Source organism: Muntiacus reevesi, chromosome 5 (genome assembly GCF_963930625.1).
Source record: "Muntiacus reevesi chromosome 5, mMunRee1.1, whole genome shotgun sequence".
Taxonomy (NCBI): domain Eukaryota; kingdom Metazoa; phylum Chordata; class Mammalia; order Artiodactyla; family Cervidae; genus Muntiacus; species Muntiacus reevesi.
In genome coordinates this window covers 59,431,706-59,446,768 of record NC_089253.1, presented here as the reverse complement: position 1 = coordinate 59,446,768, position 15,063 = coordinate 59,431,706, and positions in this window count along the sequence as shown.

Here is a 15,063-nt window from a genome sequence, read left to right as displayed (position 1 = left end):
CCCTTGGACTGCAAGGAGATCCAACCAGTCCATCCTAAAGGAAATTAGTCCTGAATATTCATTGGAAGGACTGATGCTGAAGCTGAAACTCTAATACTTTGGCCATCTGATGTGAAGAACTGAGTCATTGGAAAAGACCCTGATACTGGGAAAGATTGACGGCAGGAGGAGAAGGGGACAAAAGGATGAGATGACTGGATGGCATCACTGACTCAATGGACATGAGTTTGAGCAGGCTCTGGGAGTTGGTGATGGACAGGGAGGCCTGGTGTGCTCAGTCCATGGTGTCGCAAAGAGTCAGACACAACTGAACTGAACTGAGAAGGAATCTGCTGATAAAACTGAGACAGAGATACTTGAAGAAAAGGAAACGTGAACAAACTGAAGTGGAAACAACACTTCCTGGGAAAAGAGTGAATTTGTACTGTGAGTCCAGCTTACTTGAGTCAGTGAGCCCATTGTCGTCTGAGAGGGGGTTGCTGGTGTTACAGTTGCAGGAAGAGGGGTGGGTGTACTTCTCCCAGCCCCGCCCCCCACACTCCTCAGGGACTCTGGTGAGGCTCAGGCTCCACTTACCTTTGTACCACTTCCTTCCTGGGAATCTGGCTTCCACAAGTAAGGAAGGTGAGGGGAAATGAGCTGAGATGGAAGAGCTGCTGTTCATCCTCCAGTCTCCCACACATGCTGAAGCTGAATCTCTATACTTTGGCCACCTGATCCAAAGAGCTGACTCATTGGAAAAGACCCTGATGCTGGGAAAGATTGAAGGCAGGAGGAAAAGGGGACAACAGGGGACAAGATGGTTGGATGGCTTCATGGACTCAGTGGACATGAGTTTTTGCAAACTCTGGGAGATGGTGAAGGACAGGGAAGCCTGGCGTGGTGTAGTCCATTTGGTCACAAAGAGTCGGACATGACTGAGTGACTTGAACACTCCCTCACATTTATTCACCTACTTCTCTTTCCATCTCGCCACCTTTTTGATTTTTATGGGATGATCGTTTTAGCCTGTGGTTCTGGCCAAGAGACTTCCAACAGTTCCAGTAAATAACCTCCTGAGGTGCATTACCCTTCCTGTCAACTACAAGAGTGGTTCACCAATGTGCACCTTGGTGTCCAGTCTTTCAAAATCAGTTCAGTTCAGTTGCTGTTTGCATCAAGTCTTTCAAAATAGGTGCTGAATTATGGTAAGAGGAATCAGGAACAGAGATTTTCAATGGATGCTTTCCATATCCAGCTTTGTTTCAACTTTATAGCTGTGAATATAATCATGTCCAGTGAAGTGAGACACTTCATAGCCAGTGAAGTGAGATATTGATGGAGATCCTTGACATTACAAGACAGACTGTACAGCTGAACTGGTCTGTGGCTGGATTCTGCCATGAGGAGTCACAGCAGAGATGTACGTGAAAGGATTGAAGGACATGACTCTGACCTGGCCGCCCTCGGGTGGTCAGAGATGTGCGGGGAGTGGTTTTGAAGGATATGGAGAATTTTTCTCTGCTGACTGCATTTTGTTTCCACCAATATCACACATGGGACAGTATATACCATCCTTATGTATGATAGACATGAGTGGAAAAACAACATACTACGCTTTGACAAATGTTGTGCTGATATAATGTGATGATTGGATCTTTTTTTTTTTTTTAATTTTATTTTATTAGTTGGAGGCCAATTACTTCACAACATTTCAGTGGGTTTTGTCATACATTGACACGAATCAGCCATTGAGTTACACGTATTCCCCATCCCGATCCCCCCTCCCACCTCCCTATCCACCCAACTCCTCTGGGTCCTCCCAGTGCACCAGGCCCGAGCACTGGGCTAGTGATCTGATTCACCATAGATAATATACATGCTGTTCTTTTGAAACATCCCACCCTCACCTTCTCCCACGGAGTTCAAAAGTCTGTTCTGTACTTCTGTGTTTCTTTTTCTGTTTTGCATATAGGGTTATCGTTACCATCTTTCTAAATTCCGTATATATGTGTTAGTATGCTGTAATGTTCTTTATCTTTCTGGCTTACTTCACTCTGTATGATGATTGGATCTTGTTAAACTTTTGCATTCTGAGCCCCTGGCACCCCAGCTGCAGGGTTTCTTGCCTGCAAAACCTGAAAGAGAGAGTTCGCGAAAAGTGAATGGGTTGCAGTTGCCTGAGAATTAGGGCACGGGAAAAAATGGATGGAGTAGGCCTTCAGCAGACAATTCTTGCCTGACTTTCAGTTTTAGAATTCCAGAAAGCAGTTTGCATAATAGAACTGGCTAATGTGTCAGTTCAGTACAGGCTAGGACCACAACTTACTTTGAAAAAACAGACCATGACTTGGGCCTGAACTATGAATTTTTTATATAAACACACTCTCAAATCACACACACAGGCACACGCTCTTCTGACACATAATACTCCCAATGCATCTCTACACACTATTCTTCCTGCATTTGGCTACAGACCTTAAACATGTACACAAAAGTAGTAGAAGATTAAAAACTTTGTCTTGCTGTTACATTCGGACAGATGTCTTTATTTTTAAATCCTATCACAGGATCTACTTCTTTACAGGTTTTTCTCTTGTTCGCATACTTTGATTTTTCTCCCGTAAGTCTCTTATTTTTCTACCTGTATCTCTTTCCATATCTCATCTATAGGTCTCTATAGATGAGACCCTTGCATCTCTCTTTCTTGTCATATATCCATAATGTGCAGTTACGGGGCTGATAGAGGCTCTGGTAATAGAATGTTCTTGATCTATATAGGATGATAAATGACTAAATTAAATAAGTACTCTCTGGCCTTAACTGTAGGAGACAGAAACCAGCACTTACTCCTCTGACCATGTCTGGTTGGTTTTCCCCTTCCTTCCCTGGCCATCATTTTACTATCTTTTTATTCCCATGTTAAAGAGGCAGATCATTCAACTCATAGTAAGCCCACTGGAGGTACCAGATAGGAACTAGAACTAGGAATGTCTCCACTACCTCTTTCATCTTAGCTCAAATAAAAGGGATGTAGACTGAACATTTTGAAAGAACATTTAAATGTCAATATATTTTCCATCTCATCTCCTTTTAATTATCCCTCTTCTTTCTCCTTCTCCATCTGTCTTTAACACATAAACAGGCATGCTCATTTAAAGTGTTATTTCACTCTTGGAGGTACTTTTTAGGAATATGGAAAATGCTGAAGGAAGAGAAAAGCATTAGCAAACTTACACATTTGATTAACATTGCAAGTGATGTGAGTTGCTCTCCTTTTGAAAGTGGAAGTGAGGATCTCGTGTGAACCAAACTTAGATTCTCATGATCCACTTAATTCCTTCTCTTTTAGGGAGAGAATAGCAGAGAAGAAAGGGGAAAATGATGTAAGCAAATATAGTAGCATGTGGAATCTACACGTGCCAGATAACTCAAGCCTTACTATTCATCAGCTTAATAACTTCTGAATCATAAAGAAACAGTCAAACTTTGAATGTGTGCAAAGAATGTTAACCTTTGTAAATATAAAAACATATTTTTCATATATGCACATTATGAGTTTATTCTGTTGGAAGTTATTAACCAATATTGAGACAAGTTTGAATGCTTAAAAGCAGAGACTTGCTTCATTGTTATCAGCATTCACAGCCTAACACAATGTGTATAAATTTGAAAAAATTGAACAGAAGTCATATTCTAATAAATTGATATATACTATTGTTTGTTATGGAAGAACATATAACAGGAATATTTTTAATATAATTTACTCTCATTGGAAGCTTTTCTCCATTAATTTATCAACGCAGTTTGCCAATTTGAGTTTGGACTTAAACATGGGAAAGAAATGCTCTGGGTTTTTCCAGGTGTTGCAGGAATCATGTTCTGAGGCATGTGATAATTAAGATTTGTTAGCTCCTTACTAAAGCGAAAAAAGAATTTCCTTTGCTAACAGAACATTTAGCCAAAATCCCCAATCCTATCATCATCATAGATATAGTCCTTTAATTTTTTTCATGAAAAAATTTGACTTTTATCTTGTTATTTTGCTGAGCTGAGCTTTCTGAATACAGGGATTATATATACACCAGGAAGAAAAATCAAATTTCCTAATTACCCTGAATATGCAGTAAGAATCAACCATAGAGAAGAAAAAAATGAATCAAGCATTAAGCCATTAAACTGTACCTAATAGGCATTTATTCAGTGGGCCTTATGAATGCGAGTCGTGCCCCATTTAAAATCTAACTGGAATGATTGCACATTTCATTAGTGAAGATAATTACCAATTTGTTCCTTCCCAAAAAATCATGTATGTATGAAAAACACTGTGAGAAGGTAAACAGTGTTACCTTCAGAATACAGAATATAGACAGCCTGTTTAAATGGGGTCAGTGCAGTCACATTTCCTTATTAGACACAAACTCATAAATACTCAAAAGACTTACGAATATTCGGTATCTTCATTTACCCAGAAGCTTGTCTTCCATTCCTAAATCTCTGGTTTGGTAATGGGGTTGGGGGTAGGGGGAAGGACCAATGTTCCTGTTCTAGTTTTGCAACTAACTAGCTGTATTCTGGGAGAAGGCAATGGCATCCCTCTCCAGTACTCTTGCCTGGAAAATTCCATGGGCGGAGGAGCCTGGTAGGCTGCAGTCCATGGGGTCGTTGAGTCGGACACGACTGAGCGACTTCACTTTCACTTTTCACTTTAATGCCCTGGAGAAGGAAATGGCAACCCACTCCAGTGTTTTTGCCTGGAGAATCCCAGGGACAGGGGAACCTGGTGAGCTGCTGTCTATGGGGCTGCACAGAGTCAGACACGACTGTAGCGACTTAGCAGTAACAGCAGCAGCAGCAGCTGTATTCTTGGACAAATAAACTGTTTGGGCTTTAGGAGCTTCTATAAACTAAAAATGGCCAAATAGGTGATTTATAGAATCTCTTTCATCTTAAAACAATATTATTCTGTAGTTTAAAAATACCACTAGTTTTACACTCCTGGTACTTTCTTGTGCAAAGGACTGTATATCGATTTCCAAAATAGATGACATCTGAGAAACATATTTTGGTGAGGAGGGGGGGTTTCTGTTAATCTACATGTAATTCCATTTGAACTTTGGTAGTTAAATGTGGTTTTCTCTTTACCCAAAATGTAATAATGAACCAGTATTTGCTGAGTGCCTATAACAGGTCAGGCATAGTGCTGTGGAAACCTCAAAGCCAAAAACTGACAATTCACAGTTTAAAAAAAATTGTCTTGCACATGATCAGAAATGCCCTTAGAGTTCAAAGAATGATGCAAGCATGTCTTTTGACTTTTTTTGTCCGATGGGATTCTCTTTCTTTGGTGGTTTTCATTTCCTCTTCTTTTCTTCTCTCCCGAATTCCTAAGGCTTCAACTTCATTAAGCAAGAAGTGCAGTTTGGTTATGAGAAGTCCCAAGTCCCGCTTTTTCCCCTTTGTTCTCAAATATGTAATATACAGCACCGTTTTGTTTGGAATCCTTAGATTTTCCTGCATATGATATTTCCATAAAACCTGTCAGCACTTTGCAATATGAATGACTTCAGTAGCCTGTCTTGAATGTATTTTTATTTGAAAAGACAGTATTCTCTCGGGGGCAAGACACATATCTGAGCATGGCAAGAGTGGGGTAAGAGGAAGCAGTCAGGTCATTAGAATAACCACAGTAATAAATAGGCAATTACAACCCAGAGTTTTAAATATTCTGAATTTCTTTTTTTTTTTTTTTTAAGATAACCTTCAGAGAAGACTCACCTTAGGAAGTGACCTAAATCATGAGGGAATCAGGAACTGGTCTGGCATGTGAAGGAAGAGAGGTTGGTGAGGGAAGGGGGAGACAGAGAGAGACACACTTGGGAAAATGTTCCCTAGAAAAATATAAGGCAGTAAGTAAGATTAATAATCACTCCCACAAAGGAAAGTTTCTATAATTTTAATATAATGAACACAGGTACTAAAGCAGATGAATTTACTCTTTTTGCAAGTTTTATATGCACAGAATGGGTGGGAGAACACATAGAGGGAGGGGTATACATGAGTCACTGCCCACTGTGTGTAACAATCCTGATCTGAAATTGCTACAAGTCAAAAGACTGAACAGTGAAGGAAAAACCCAATCTCCCTTTTAGTTAGTTATTGAAGCTCCAGTTTTAAAAATATGCTGACTTTGTACATGTATTTTTAATTCTAATATTTCATATTAAAAATATAGACAATGCTTTTAGTCATACCAAATTTAAAACTTGGTAGAAAATTATTACTTTACTAGCAAGTTTGCTAGTCCTGTGTTACCTCATTTTCCATCTCTAATTCTATTTTTCACTTTGGCCATGCTTGGGGACCAATGTTCCCCCCAGTCAATGAAATGTCCAGAATGGCAAAGAGAACGAGTATTTAATTTTCATTTGTTCATTTGTGTTCTGCCCAATTCAACTTTTCATTGTTACATTTCTAAGTGTTTTTTTAAAATTGAAGTGTAGCTGATTTTCAATATTATACATAGGTGTACAACGTAGTGATTCAATGTTTTATAGATTGTACTTCATTTATAGTTATTATAAACTTATGGGTTATATTCCCCATGCTCTAAAATGTATCCTGTAGCTTATTTGTACATATTTGTTTGTAGCACTTAATCTACTATCCTATATTAACTCCTCTCCCCAGTGGTAACCACTAGATTGTTTTCTATATGTATGATTTTGTTTATTTTCTGTTATATATACTAGTTTGTTTTATTTTTTAGATTCCACATGTGAGTGATATCATATAGTATTTGTCTTTCTCTGACTTATTTCACTGACTATATTACCCTCCAGGTCCATGGCAAAATTTTATTCTTTCTTATGGGTAGCATCCATAAGATACTATTGTGAGTGTGTGTGCATCTTTGTCGCTCAGTTGTGTCCGACCCTTTGTGACCCCGTGGAATGTTTCCTGCCCGGCTCCTCTGTCCATCGAATTATCCAAGCAAGAATACTGGAGTGGGTAGCCATTCCTTTGTCCAGGGGATCTTCCCGACCCAGGGATTGAACCCAGGTCTGTTGCATTGCAGGTGGATTCTTCACAGTCTGAGCCACCAGGGAAGCCCCTTGTTTTTTTTTGTGTGTGTGTGTGTGTGTGTGTGTGTGTATCACATCTTTTTTTAATCTTTTCGCCTGTTCATGGACACTTAGATGGCTTCCATATCTTGGCAGTTATAAATAATGCTACTATAAACATTGGGGTGCAAGTATCTTTCTAAATTAATATGTTTGTTTTCTTCAGATGTATACTCAGGAGTGAAATTGCTGGGTCATATGGTCATTCTGTTTTTAGTGTTTTGAAGAACACTGTAGAACATACAGTGTCCTACAGTGGCTGCACTGATTTACATTCCCACCAACAGTGTATGCAAAATCTCTTTTCCCTACTTCTTATCCATCACTCCTTGTTTGTGGTCTCTTTGATGCTAGCCATTCTGAAAAGTGTCATGTGATATCTTGCAGTTTTGAACTGCAATTCTTTGATCATTAGTGATGTTGAGCACCATTTCATGTGCCTATCGGGCATCTGTATGTATTCTTTGGAAAAAATGTCTATTCAAGTCTTCAGCCCCTTCAGGTTGTTTGTTTCTGGATATTGAGTTTATGAACTGCTTATTTTGGACATTAAACCATTTATCAGTCATATCATTTGCAAATATTTTCTCCCATTCTTTAGGTTGTCTTTTCATTTTGTTGATGGTTTCCTTTGCTGAGCAAGCAATGTTAATTGTAATTAGGTCCCATTTGTTTGTTTTTGCCTTTCTTTGGGATTGGAATGAAAATTGAACTTTTCCAGTCCTGTGGACACTGCTGAGTTTTCCAAATTTGCTGGCATATTGAGTGCAGCACTTTCACAGTATCATCTTTCAGGATTTGAAATAGCTCAACATGGACGTGAGTTTGAGTAAACTCCGGGAGTTGGTGATGGACAGGGAGGCCTGGTGTGCTGCAATTCATGGGGTTGCAAAGAGTCGGACCTGACTTAGTGACTGAACTGACTGACTGACTGTTTTGCTCGTTTCCTTGCCTTTGGAGACAGATCCAAAGCAATATTGGTATGCTTTGTGCCGAAGAGTGTTGTGCTTATGTTTTCTTCTAGGAGTTTTATGGTTTTGGGCCTTACATTTAAGTCTCTCATGCATTTTGAATTTGCCCATGTGTGTGATATGAGACAGTGGTTCAGTTTGATTTATGTGTAGTTGTCAAGATTTTCCAACACAATTTATTGAAGAAGCTATCTTTTCCTCATTGTATATTCTTGCCTCCTTTGGTGTAGATTAATTGACCATAAAAGTGTGGGTTCATTTTTGGACTCTATTCTGTTCCATTGATCTATGTGACTGTTTTTGTGCCAGTACAATACTATTTTTGATTACTGTAGCTTTGTAGTATGGTTTAAAATCAGGGAACATGATGCTTCCAGCTTTGTTCTTCTTTCTCAGGATTGTTTTGTCTATTTGGAGTCTTTTGTGTTTTCATACATATTTCATAAATACTGTAATTTTGTAAAAAGTGTGATTGATATTTTGATAGAGATTGCATTAAATCTGTGGACTGCCTTGGGTAGTGGTCATTTTAACAATATTCTTTCAGTCTGTGAGCACAGTATATCTTTTCATCTTTTGTGTGCTCCTCATTTTCTTTCACTGGTGTGCTATACCAGTGAATACAGGTTCTCTGAATGTAGATCTTTTACCTCCTTAGATTTGTGTGCTGTGCTTAGTTGTCAGTTGTGTCTGACTCTTTGTGACCCCATGGACCATAGCCCACCAGGCTCCTCTGTCCATGGGGATCTACAGACAAGAACACTGCACTGGGTTGCCCTGCCCTCCTTCAGGGGATATCCAGCTCAGGTTCAATCCAACCCAGGTATTGAACCCACGTCTCCCGCATTGCAGGCAGATTCTGCACCATCTGAGCCACCAGGGAAGCCCAAGAATACTGGAGTGGGTAGCCTATCCCTTCTCCAGGGGATCTTCCCAACCCCGGAATTGAACTGGAGTCTCCTGCATTGCAGGTGGATTCTTTACCAGCTGAGCTGCCAGGGAAGCCCTTAGATTTACTCCTAGGTATTTCATCCTTTTTGATGTGATTATAAATGGGATTGTTTCTGAATTTCTTTTTCGGATAGTTCATTGTTAGTGTATAGAAGCACAACAGATTTATGTACATTAATGTTTTATTCTGAAACTTTACTGAATTTATTGATGAGCTCTAGTAGTTTTCTGATGGCATCTTGAGAATTTTTCTGTGTGTGGTATCATGCCTTCTGCAAACAGTGACAATTTTACTTATTCCTTTCCAGCTTTGATACCTTTTATTTGTTCCTCTTGTCTAATTTCTGTGGCTAAGACTTCCAGTACTGTGTTGAATAGAAGTGGTGACTGTGCACATCCTTGTCTTGTTCCTGATCTTAGAGGAAATGCTTTCAGCCTTTCACCATTGAGTATGATGTTAGTTATGGACTTGTCACATGTGGCCTTTATTTTGTTGAGGTATGTTCTCACTATAACTACTTTCTGAAGAGTTTTATGATAAATGGCTGTTGAATTTTATGAAAAGCTTTATCTGTATCTATTGAGATGATCATATGGTTTTTACTCTTCAGTTTGTTAATGTGATGTATGACATTGATTCAGAATCCACAAATTAATGAATCTTTGGGATAGATCCCACTTGATTGTGTTGTATGATCTTTTAAAATTTATTGTTGGATTCAACTTGCTAATATTTTTTGAGCACTTTGCATCTATTTTCAGTGATATCTGTCTGTAATTTTCTTTTTCCTGTGGTATCTTTGATTTTGATTCCAAGGTGATCACATAGAATGAATTTGTAAGTATTCCTTCCTCTGCAGTTTTTTCTGAAATAGCTTGAGAAGGATAGATGTTAACTCTTCTCTAAATATTTGATAGAATTCATGTGTGATGCCATCTGGTTCTGAATTTTTTGTTTGTTGAAAGTTTTTTCTTTTTTGGATTACTGATTTAATTTCATTACTAGTAATGTTTGTTTTCATTAAAAAACATTAAAAAAAATGTTTTCACATTTTCTATTTCTCGTTGGTTCAGTGTTGTGAGATTGTGTATTTCTAGGAATTTGCTCATTTCTTCTAAGTTGTCTACTTTATTGAAATATAGTTGTTTGTAGTAATCTCTTATGATCCTCTGTATTTCTTTGACATTGGTTGTAACTTTTTATTTTTTCATTTCTAATTTTATTGACTTGAATGCTCTCTTCTCATTTCTTGATGCATCTGGCTAAAGGTTTGTCAATATTGTTTACCTTTTCAAAGAATCAGCTCATAATTCCATTGATCTTTTCTATTGCTTTTTAAGGCTTGACTCAAATTGTCATTAGTATACAATTGATCAAAAGAACATAAATTTGGATGAACTACTGAATATGAAAATAAAAATATTACTTAAATGCATGTTTTAATGAAATAAACAGATCTAAAATTCTCAGACAGTTACTAAATCTTCAGTTGAACACTAGTTATTGCTATATTGAGGGAGGGCTCAGAATCCTGATTTTCATTTTTAAGGATATAAGTCCCAAGCAGAAAATATGGAAATGGAAGATATCTTACAGCAGTGTCACTCACTGTCTTTTCAACTATATGTCATCAGTCACATGGTCATTTATGAGCAAGATCAGCTGCTAGCCCTGATGACATGCTTCTCCAGTTGTCTTAAAAAGAAAGTAGCTGGACACACCTGATTTATAAGAACTTGTTGCCAGTCATTAAAGCTATTCAATTTGCCCAAAATTCAACACCCAAATTTCAGTATTGCCTTGTTTGGTGTCTAGAAGTTTTTACACATCAGGATGATACTATTTTCTTTTGTAAAATAAGAGAGCTAAGATTACAAAAGAGAAAATAAAGAAAGTTGACTCTGAATGATGCCTTTTACTTCAGGGAATGTGCAGGCAGTTAGTTTAGAAAGAATACACATGGTTAGTCAGTTTTAGAAACTGATTTCCTTAAAACTGACCATTTCCACACACTACTTGGAATGTCCTCATGTGCCCCAAGGGCATTCATACCCTACTTTAAAGGCAGCTGCATTAAAGTATCAAGAAAAAGGACCACTGAATTCTCTCATAGACAACTAGTAATGAAGTATCAGATAATGGCTTAGTCTTTTATTTGTCTCACCAATCCATTATATTTAATGTTAGAACTTGAGGTAAAAGGCACACTTCAATTTTTATGAATGTCCCCTTGCGCCTCTTATAAGAAGCAAAATATTTTCAATGGATCAGTAGAATACATGATAAGTATAATACATATCCAAAGGCATTATAGTTATAAATTCAGTAAATGTGCTGTGAACACACAGGGATCATCCTCTGGCTCTAAATTAAACAGCTCCATTTGTGAGATGAAGGTCACTATAAAACTGTATTTCCTATAGGAAAAGCATTCTAAGATTCTATGAGTTCTGATATGAAAGCTGGAATAAAATGGAATATGCATTTACCATTTCAGAGGTCTCATGGATATTACAGCATCTTACAAAGAAAAGGAAACATCTTTTAGATGTTGAAATCTTTTCATATTGAAAGGATAAAGAGGGATTAAATGCAGTTAATCTATACCAGTATTTCTAATAACAATCTAGTATTCTTGTTTCCTTAAAGAAGAGGATCAGTAATTAATTTCATCCTCAGTAATTTGTATTGTGCCTTGACACAGTTCTTAGTAATAATCTTGGATTATACATATGTTTGCTTTTTCTCTCAGCATCTCAGTTTCCTCATGTGTCGAATGAGACAGTTAGGTAATTTTTAACTTCTTAGTAGCTTGAACTATGCTATCAATCTATGATACTGTGAAACATTATACTTCAAATGAATTGAAAGTTGTGGCTGATTTTATTTTTTTAATTAAAAAGTTTTCATTTTTAATTGGAATATAATTGGTTTATAAATACAACAGTGTGAGTCAGCCATATATATACTTAACTCCCTTCCCTTCTGAGTCTCCCTCTCACCCCTCAGGGTCATCACAGAGCACCGAACTGAGCTTCCTGGGCTATGCATGAGGTTCCTGCCTGCTCTCTGCTTCACATGTGGTAGTGTGTATGTGTCAGTTCATCCAGCCCTCTCCTTCCCCGCTGTGTCCACAGGCCCCTTCTCCATGTCTGTGTCTGTATCCCTGCCCTGCGGGCTCTTTTCTAATCTCTCTGGATTTTAATGCCATTTGGAACCCGAGCTCCTCACCATAGGTCACTTTAGGAAAAACCCAGCTGAGACCAAAGCTCTGTTCTCTTGGCTTTGTTAAATATTTAATGGCAGCTAGCTTCTCCTGTGTTTAGAGTTTGGTTTAGTTTATAAGTATCGGATCAAAAGTTTTATAATTAGTTTGTCTTAAAGGAAAAGACAAAACATCTATAATGTCAGGGTTTGATAAGGAGTGGGAGAGGATACTTGAGTTTAGTACAGATGGCGGTGTATTCGAGTGTCTCTGATGAAAAAGTGTTTCTTATATGTCCAGACCACTCTATTTGTAGTCTGTGCCTATCTCAAGGGGACGTTATCTTAAGGGGATCTTACCTTAAGGCTTTGAGGCACTTTCTCATTCTGAGGGAATAGACAGGCACACATGGATCTTATGCTGCCATACTTCTATGGAATCAAAACAAAGTCCCCAGGAGCGGGTCTTAAAACAGTGAGTAAAATCTAAATGGGTTGTGTGATTTGAGACGCCTTCCATCACTTTGTTGGAAAAGTAGCACTGACAGAAGAAGGTGTCTCTAGTTGAGGCAGCAACATGACTTTCTCGATGACTGATCATCGTTATGGTAGAATTGGCTCATTCAAGGTGCTCCTAGAGTGAGAATGATTCCCTTTGACATGACTTCAGTATCAGCCTCTGTGGTGTGTAAGAAAAGAAGGAACAGCTCCCTGAGATTATCCTGAGACCCTCACAGACACACCTTACATACACCATGGATACTCTGGAGATTTGTGAGGAGACATTTGAAGGGACTGTTTGTTCCTCAAACTGTTTGTCAAGTCAGAGAGTTGCTGTTTTTAGTGGTGTTTTTCTGTCTTAAGTGATTATCCTTGCTCTGGTATGACCTAGACTGCTATAAAATAGTTACTCGGGGTATGCTTGTATAGTGATTGACAGAAAGCTGTAAAGACACAGCCAAAGGTTACAAGTCCTCTTAATGTAGGTGAAGGATACAGCTTAATTCACAGAGATAGTACCAGTTTCAGCTGATTGGTGGGTTTTATTAGCTTTAAATCCTCCCCAAAGTGATCAGTGATAGCTCTTGATCAGGGTATGAATCCTGTCAGGGACATGGAGAAGTCCTTTGTGCCCTCCTCTTAGGGACATTAAACCCTTTTGGCCCCTTCAAATTGTTCTGGAGACTTTGGCTGTGTATCTGATTGCCTACCAGCTACAAAGAATTTGTCATTGTCCAGGTTCTTTCCTGAGTGCCCCTTTAGGGGCTCGGATGTCACTTTCCTGATGTGGTATTTCTTACCAGGTGGAAGGGTCAAACCTACCTGAAATGTGTTCTCACAGTCTCACTTAACTTCTATTTTCCTTTATGCTATTTGAAAATAGAGTTCTGTGTTCCTGGCATTTGACTTTCTAGGAAGTATTAATGTATTTTATCTGAACTCAGGATACTAACTAGTGAAGTTTTACCAGAGAAAACCAACCTTTCCTGTTCATTTAACTTTATCCGCATTTGTAATAGGCCTGAAGATTTTTGGTCTTAGAGAAATTGTCAGATCAGTTTGATATTTACACTACTAGCAGATGAAGGCTAAAGTGGAGTATTTGGGGGGAAATTCCATTCCCTTTTCTGTCTGTTTACTTTATTTGCTTTAGGTTATCATTTAGATTGTATTTTATCTCTGTTAACACCTTTGATTAATCCGTTCTAATTTGAATTTGGGTTTATTGACTCTTAAACTGACATTTCTTGCTATGGAGTTGAATCAATGATTCAGCCAATATATGGAATGTTTTTACTAACATACTAATAAAATTTATTGAGTATTTGTTGTGTGCCAGATACTGTCCTTCATTGCTGCAAAGCTTTGAGTTTGGCGCTTCATTATTCCCATTTTACTGATTAGGTACTTGAAGCTTAGAGCAGTTAGGTTTTGGAACTAGGCAAGCTGTCTTCAAAGCCCACCCTTTTTAGTTCACACTGTACTATACTGCTTACTTTGCTTTCCAGCTAGAAAAGGAAAGTTAATTATACATTTTATTTTAGCTGTCCTATTTTGGAAGCTCAGCTTAGGGAAGGTGAAAACGGAAAACCTTGCTGGTTTCAGCTAAGACATATAAAGAACTTGGAAGTCATCATTTCTATCCTTAAAATAAGAAAAAGTGAAAAACCTGGACACCAGGAAGTCAATGAGCACTCTTAGACCCATCAGAGCAGTGAGGTTGCAAAGCAGATTGCAGAAACAGGTGAGTCTGGAGAGTCATAGAGAGATCTGCCTATCTGGAGTTGTTCTGGATTCATAAAATGGTAGAAACTCTTAAATGGTAATGTTGGTGAATTGCTAGAGCCTGAGTCTGGACTAGCCTGAGAGTGAGAAAATCCTGGGGCCACAGGCTTAGAGGAGTCTCCTTAAGTGTTAAGCTAAGGGCTTTATTCCCCTAAACGTCACTAGGTTCTCATGGTGAGAGATCCCCTCTTGGCACTTGCAGGGGGAGGGAAGGAGTAATCTTTAATGAAATACATCAAAGCCTCTCCATAACAAAGGTCTACTCCAAGGAAATTTCCTGCACTCCAGTCTCCTCCAGACTTTGTGTTGTAGAAAAAATGGGGTGTGGGAGGATGGTCATGTCTCAGGTCTTGGGTGAGTCCTTGGGGTGGGCTGTGAAGTAAGGGTCCTTGGCAGGGAATTCAAGAACAAGCCATAGTAAACTGAAACTAGCTTTGTTTAGAGAGAGAGACATTCCATAGGCAGAGTGTGGGCATCTGAGAATGTGAGAGTGGTCCTGGCCCCGGCCTTTTATGGTTGGTCTCGGAACTGACATGGTACCTCTGGG